The sequence below is a fragment of the Saccopteryx leptura genome, chromosome 12 (assembly GCF_036850995.1).
Source record: "Saccopteryx leptura isolate mSacLep1 chromosome 12, mSacLep1_pri_phased_curated, whole genome shotgun sequence".
Taxonomy (NCBI): domain Eukaryota; kingdom Metazoa; phylum Chordata; class Mammalia; order Chiroptera; family Emballonuridae; genus Saccopteryx; species Saccopteryx leptura.
Window position 1 is genome coordinate 25,908,252 of NC_089514.1, and position 8,074 is coordinate 25,916,325.

Here is an 8,074-nt window from a genome sequence, read left to right on the forward strand (position 1 = left end):
ACTGGGTGATACACTCACGTCTGTTTTAAATGAACTCAGTCTCATTTATTTTCATCTCGAACCCCTTGTTCACTGGAAGGAAACTGTGACTGGGAAGGAATTCTGTTTTTGTTCGTTTTGATTTGGGTTTGTGTTGTTTTGGGTTTGTTATGGTTTTGTTTGTTTTCCCAGCGGCTGTCACTCCCGCCCCGGCCCCGCCCCTTAACTCATTGGTTACTCGGCGGGCGGTCAGGCCGCCCGATCAGACCCGGGAGTGTGGGCCGGGAGCAGAGGGTCACCACCTTGGGGAAGCCTCCAGTGCCTAGCAGTAGGCAGAGCTGGGAAAATAAGACCCCTCCCCCACAGGGGCAAGCTTTCCTCCCCTACCAGAACACTTTGTGCTGGTCATCGGGTAGACCTCCTTTCAGAGAAGGAACAAGGGGGCCAAAGAGTGAGTGGCCCCATGCAGCTCCCATGTGGGCCCTTGCAGAACCGCTTCCATAAACATTTACCTGGAAGGATAGCATCTAGGCCAGGGGTCCCCAAACTTTTTACACAGGGGGCCAGTTCACTGTCCTTCAGACCATTGGAGGGCCAGACTATAAAAAAACTATGAACAAATCCTTATGCACACTGCACATATCTTATTTTAAAGTAAGAAAACAAAATGGGAACAAATACAATATTTAAAATAAAGAACAAGTAAATTTAAATCAACAAGCTGACCAATATTTCAATGGGAACTATGCTCCTCCCACTGACCACCAATGAAAGACGTGCCCCTTCCGGAAGTGCAGCGGGACCGGATAAATGGCCTCAGGGGGCCCCATGTGGCCCGCGGGCCGTAGTTTGGGGACCCCTGATCTAGGCCTCAGTTATGTTTCAGCTCCAGGCCTGGAAAAGCAGGGAAACCGGACACGTGACACCAGCTCAGAACCAAAGACCCAGTGTCAGTGGAGACCATGACCCTGAAAGGACATACTGGCCCTAGAACCCTGCTGAATATTCTATTGGATTCTCCCCTGGGACCTCCCCTAAAGCCTCCACCCTTCAAAGCCTTTAGATTGGGGAAGCAGCTGCCCACCCTTTGAGAGCACACCTGTGCCTTTCCCCTCGCCCTCTTTCTCTCCCCCCCGGAGCCTTACCTTTACCCTCCTCTCTCCTAAGCTCCAAGGGCCTCGTCTTTTGCCTCTTTAAGTTGTTTTCTGATCCCGTCTCTTCTACAGCTTACTTCTACCTCTGTGACTTTCTAAATAAACTTTCTGTTACTGTTTGAGTCTTGGTTCTGAATTCCTTTTTTTTTTTTTTTTTTAAGATTTTATTTATTGATTTTTAGAAAGAGGAGCAAGAGAGACAAAGGGGGTATGGGAGGAGCAGGTTTCAAACCAGGAACCTCAGCATTCCAAGGCCCAATCCACTGCGCCACACCACAGGTCAAGTGGTTCTGGATTCTTCTCTAGCCAGAACTCAAGTACTGAGGTTGCTGAACACAGGTCCAGTCTGACGCCACTGGTTTAACACCTGGTGCTGTTTTCATTTCCACCACCACCCGTTAGTTAGCAGGAGTGTGATACCCTGGCTTAAATCTCAGCGCTGCAATTCACTGCTGTGACTTGAGCTACTGTTGCCACCATCTCGGGCTAGATGATCTCATTTAGAAAATGGCAACAATACAGAGCTGTTTTGCAGGTTAAATGAAATACAGGGAATAACTGTCAAACTGTTTTCCCAAGTGATTGTATCATTTTAAATTCCTACGAACAGTGTTTAAGAGTTTCCACCGAACCACACCTTTGCTAACACTTGAATAGTTATTCTTTTAATTTTAACCATTTTAATAGATGAGTAGTGGTTTGTTATGGTTTTATTTTGCATTTCCCTAATGGTTACTGATGTTGACCATATTTTAAGTGCTTATTTCTCATTCTGTAGCATCTTTGATGAAGTATGTTCAAAATTTTGCCCATTTTTATTGTACTTTTGTTTTTTTTATTCTGGATAACAAGCATGAATTCTATATACAAGAATGGATTCTGGATCCAGGCATTGATTCTGGATAGGACATTTGATGTGCAAGAATTTTCTCCCAGTTTGTGGCTGTCTTTTCATTCTCTTAACTGCTTTTCAAAGAGCAGAAGTTCCTACTTTTGATGGAATCAAATTAAGCAATATTACTTAAAACCTAGTGGGGAAGACAGTTAAGCAAATAATCACAACATAATGTGATAAGTGCTATGATAAGGATTTGTACAGGAGGCATAGAGAAATGGCCCTTGATTCCAGACTTAGTGATTAGGAAAGACTTTCTGGAATAGGAGACACTTGAGGAGCTGGCCAAGTAAGGCTAGAAATGGAGTTGCAGGCAAGAAAAGAACACGTGCACAAGCTTTGTGTAGTGAAAGAATATGGTGTATTTAGCTATAAACATCTGTATGACTGAAGCTGAGTCTACATACAAGAACAGAATAGGAAATGAAATTAGGCTGAAAACTGAGGAAGAAAATTAGTCACGAAGGATCCTGTCCATTAAGTGAAGAAATTATGACTTAACGCTAATCATTAGGGTAACATATGCATTTTAAAAAGGTCATTCTGGAAGTGTTGCTGAAAATGAATGGGGAATGGGTGGGAGGGATTCTGGAGGCTGAGAGACCAGATAAGAAATATGAGAAAGCTCCAGGACTGAAGCAATGGTTCCTGGGGGACAGAAGGTGAATAGGTAAGAATAATTAGAAAAGAGAATTGGCAGGATTTGGTTATTAGAGTTATAAATATTTCCTGAGGGATGGTGGAAGTAGTTAAATATGAAATTTAGAGAAAGCAGTTTTTAAGCTTGAACAACATCAGTGATGTAGCTGAGGAGTAGGGCTGCATAATTTGAAATGTTGTCATTTGTTTTATATATTTTATTCCCTAATGAACTGGTGGAGTGGGATCAGTGAGATAGCTGGTAGATCAAAGTGATCATTAGATTAGTAATAACCAGGGGTAGTCAAAGAATAGATGACGCTCACTATATTAAAAATATGTCCCAATACATTTTGTAAATTGAAAATTATTCAGGATTTAAGTAATATGTTCTCCTAATATTTGTATCTTAATTAGTATCTCCTGGATTTGTGTTTTAATGTAATGTATGAAAATAACCAGAACAGCATTCTCAGTTAAGGCACATATGAGAAAGCAATCAATGAACAACTAAGGTGTCGCAACGAAAAACTGATGATTGATGCTTCTCATCTCTCTCTGTTCTTGTCTGTCTGTTCCTATCTATCCTTCTCTCTGACTCTATCTCTGTCCCTGTATAAAACAAACAAACAAACAAACAAAGCCTTAAGCAAACAGGGAATGTAATGCAAGTTAAGGATCTAGACAAAATGTTTGAGCACTACACCTATGGTAGGTGCTAATCCAAGAATAGAGTTCAATAATAAGCCAAGGGCCTTTAAGGCATGTTCTACTTATGTGTTTCTATCAAAGGTCAAAAATGTTTTCAAAGTACAGGGAGAGCCAACTGTGCTTAGAGAAAAGGGAAAGCATGACCAGATGAGAGACCTGGGGAGTAAGAAACAAGGCCAGATGGAAGAGTCACAAGGGTATGAAATAGCTTTTTACTGCACTAATGAAAGGGAGAATAAAGGTAAGTGGATAGGAGAGAAAAGAAGGAGTATTTTCAGTCTTTTACTAAAAGTTTATCACTGCTACTGAATAGAGAAGAAATAGGTCCAGAAACCCTGGAGAAGGTATTTGGAAAGGATTATAAAATAAAAATAAAGTATTCAATCAGGATTTATAAAGTTACAATTGTCAATGTACTTGTACTTCAGTTCACAATAAGCACAAGCCAGAGTAGACTTTTAAAACTCATTTAAAAAACTTATCAGAGAGCTGAGAACACAAACTTAAATCCAAAGGTAAGGAGAGCTTCCTATGAGAGAGGAGAATGACAGTTCCTTTCATTTCCTGCAGAACTGTTTATGGTACATCAAGTAACTTTTACTACATGAATGCACCATAAAGGTCAATGGGAGACCAGCCAAAGGTTTAGTGGCTGTGTGTGGGCTGAAATGATAGATTACAGGCTCCTGGAGCTCCAGTCAAAGAGTGAGTGTTCTGCACCCACACTCTAACTCTGTCTCAAAGGCTTTAAGTGCTCAGAAGTGTATGTGAGAGGCAGGATTGCTGGAAGCAATCGCTTTGAGGACGCCAGGCCTTGGTCAGTTCCTGCAGCAGCCATCTGACGGCTGGGGGCAGGGGAACAGGATGGAGAGAATTCTGCCGAGGCACAGAAAGCCAGTGAGACTGACAAACAAACCCCAGTATCTATCAGCAGGGTAAACCAAATGTGTAATTCGTATGAAATACTATTCAGCAATAAACAGGAAAAAACCACTGATGAAAGCAACATGGATGAATCGCAAGAACATTTTGAACAAAAGAATCTAAAGCAAAAAAATATAGGCCCTGGCCAGTTGGCTCAGTGGTAGAGCATCGGCCCAGCGTGTGGAAGTCCTGAGTTCGATTCCTGGCCAGGGCACACAGGAGAAGCACCCATCTGCTTCTCCACCCCTTCCCCATCTCCTTTCTCTCTGTCTCTCTCTTCCCCTCCCACAGCCAAGGCTCCATTGGAGCAAAGTTGGCCCGGGCGCTGAGGATGGCTCCATGGCCTCCGCCTCAGGCGCTGGAATGGTACAGTTGCAATGAAGCAATGCCCCAGATGGGCAGAGCATCGCCCCCTAGTGTGCTTGCTAGGTGGATCTGGGTCAGGCGCATGTGGGAGTCTGTCTCTCTGCCTCCCTGCTTCTCACTTCAGAAAAATAAAAAAAAAATGTATATAATTACAGTGTGATTGTATTTACATGAATTTCAAGAAAATGCAAAACTAATATATAGTTACAGAAATTGGAAAGTGGTTGCCTCAGGTAGAGGTAGAAATGGACAAGAAAAGTGGCATAAAGGAACACTCTGAGGTGTATAAATGTTTTTTTTCTTTTTTAAATATATAAATGTTTTTTATCATGTTTTTGGCAATAGTTAAAAGCTTTCATGCAACTGCCCATTGAACTCATTAAACTAAACACTTATGATCTTTTTATTATATACAAATTATACTTCAATTAAAAACATTATCTAGCCCTGGCTGGTTGGCTCAGTGTTAGAGCATCAACCCTGCGTGTAGCTGTCTCAGGTTCGATTCCTGGTCAGAGCACATAGTGGAAGTGAACCCTCCCCTTGCCCATTCTCTCTTTCTCTCTTCTCCCACAGCCATGGCTTGATTCGAGGACATTGGCCCCAGGTGCTGAAGATGGCTCCATGGAGCCAATGCCTAAGGTGCTAAATATAGCTCAGTTGTAAGCATGGCTCCAATGGGCAGAGCACTGGCCCAAGATGGGGGTTGCCAGGTGGATCCTGGTCAGGGCACATGCAGGAGTTTGTCTATCTTCCCTTCTGTCACTTAAAAAAAAGAAAACTAAAACAAATATTTATACTTAAAGAAAAAGTATTAGATAAACTTTTCATAATGTCATCCTCTATACTGAGGTTCCTGGTTGGCTTGGCTTTTCATTAGTTACTGACACTCAGTACTTCATATTTTCCCCCCTGCAACAATAGGTCATAAATTCAGTTTCTTTGTTTGGGGCCATATTTGATGATGATATCCTATCATTCCCACTGGTATTCACAGTGGGGCTCTAAATTCCTTTTATAGAGAAGCTTTGCCTTTGTCTGAGTCCTGTAGCCCAGTCTCTGCTTCATTTTCTTATCTCTGTTGCCCGAACTGTTTTCCTGGATTTTGAACCTATTGCCACTTCTGCCCTTCAGCACCTGCATGGACTCTAACGCCTCCTCTGTGCCTGTGTCTCTTTCTCTTTCATTGCACTATCTCTGAATGCTGCTCCATGAAATAGGGGAACGTGTTGGGTTTGAAATAAATGTTAACATTTTGTACTATGAATTTGACAGAAGTTACTTTCATGAAAAGTAAAATAATGAAGGTGAATAATAAATAGGAGTTGACACTTTGACTCTATTTGAATAGATGCATTTTCTCTTGTCCACCTGGCCCAATCTGATCATAAATAATTTGGATGAAACTTTTAAATTTAATACAAAATCATTGTATACTATATATCCTAACTTAAATTCTCTTTCATATTTACTGTTAGTGGCTTTCTGATTTGTTTTTAGTATCTTATTTGACAGAGACTGAGAAAGAAAACAAGCATATGTGATATCCAGAATTTTGAAACAGACTACAGATATTGACTCCTATAAACCAAGAGTTGACAGTGGCTTTAAAGAGCCGATTGAAAACAATGATAGCACCATGCCATTTGCACGTCATTCTAGAGAAGGAGTTAGAGAATGTTGTCAGGTGCTAGAAAGAAGTAATGAGAGTTGTATCCTGCAGAGCTGATAATTCCATACAAGCGAGCCCTTTTGTTCATCTGGTCACATCTGTTGTACCTTTTGGCCCCTCAGTGTCTGACCCTGGGCATACGGGCTTGAGTGCTTGCTAGGATGGCTATTTATCAGGACACTGATGCCCTCAAATGGAATCGAAGTGCAAACACTCCGCCAGGACACTACAGTCCTTGCTCTTCTGTGTTTCCTGTCTTGTTCTTCCTGCAGCTGTGGTTTCACGCCTGCTCAGCTTTGTGCTTGGGATTTGCTCATCACCTTCCAGTCTCAGTTTTATATGTTTTAGTGTTTAATCATTATTTCGCTGCTAGTGGTAAATACACAGTATATCATCAATGTTTTACTTTTATTATTTCTGTGTTAAGGGTTAATGATCTACATGGAAGTGCTTCCCCTCCCCCCTTGCTTGCCGATGTACTTGTACTTTTTCTTAATATATATAGTCATTCCTGTGACATTGGCCAACCTATTTTCATTGAAATAGTTTGGAAAGCTCATAGAACACCTGGCAGCGATACTCTGAGTCACCAATACAAAAGTAAACAACACAGGGATCATTTGAATAGGCTTTGGCACGAGCTAGGTAAAGGAATTGAAAGGAAATCATGCTTGAATCTAGTACCTGGTGACGAATGGAAAATTACAGAGCCTCACTTCTAACCTTGACATTCCTATGAGGATTTAGTTTTACAAGAAATCGGGCATGCATGATAAGTAGAACACCCAAACACAAATAAGCCTTGTTAAAAACAAGCATCTGTGAGAAGGTTCTACATATTTTGTTTTTTCCTACTCATGGCACTAGAACTTGGCTGTAGTAATTACTTAGAGGTCATTGTTGCAGATATGCCTGGGAGAATTGTTCTATCAGGATTTTAAGAAGACATTGTGTTTAGAATCATTGAATGCACTATGGAATAAGAACTATACAAATTGTACTGGCAATCAACTGGGGACATATGCAACAGACAGTGGGTTTAAATAGTGCTTTTTCACTAAGAAATTGCTATGAAATTTACCCTGGGTATGTAAGGACACCAATTTTTAAAAATTTAAATCTGGGTTTATTTCTTGTGATATCCAAATATGCTGAGTTGTATTGTGCTTCGATGCTGTATTCATTGGGTTATTGTGGAGACATACCCTAAGGTGACCCCTTGTGAAATCCCTTCCCCTGGAGTATAGGCTGAACTTGTGACTTCCTCCTGACAAACAGACTATCACAGGATTATAGAATGTCACTCCCATGATTGTTTTGTTATATAAGATTGACTAAGCCTGGAATGGGCGAAGTCATTGCTGTGAACTGCCTGGGCATAAGGACCACCTGGCAGGTAACTGAAGATGGCCTTTAGCTCGTAAAAGCTTTCTCTTTCCACCAGCTAGTAAGAAAGACAGATACTGTAATTTGTCCATTATATGTGGAATCTAAGAAAGTCAAGTACAGAAATAGAGGGTAGAGTGGTGTTTTCTGGAGCTGGGGTTGGGGGTGGGGTGGAGTGGGAAGGGATGGGTAGACATTGATCAAGGGTACAAACTTCCAACTAGAAAATGAATAAGTTCATGGGATCTAATGTACAGCATAGTAGTTATAATGAACACAACTGTATTATGCAGAAACTAAATTGTGATAGTAACTCATACAAAGCAAGAGATTGCGGAGTCATTTTCT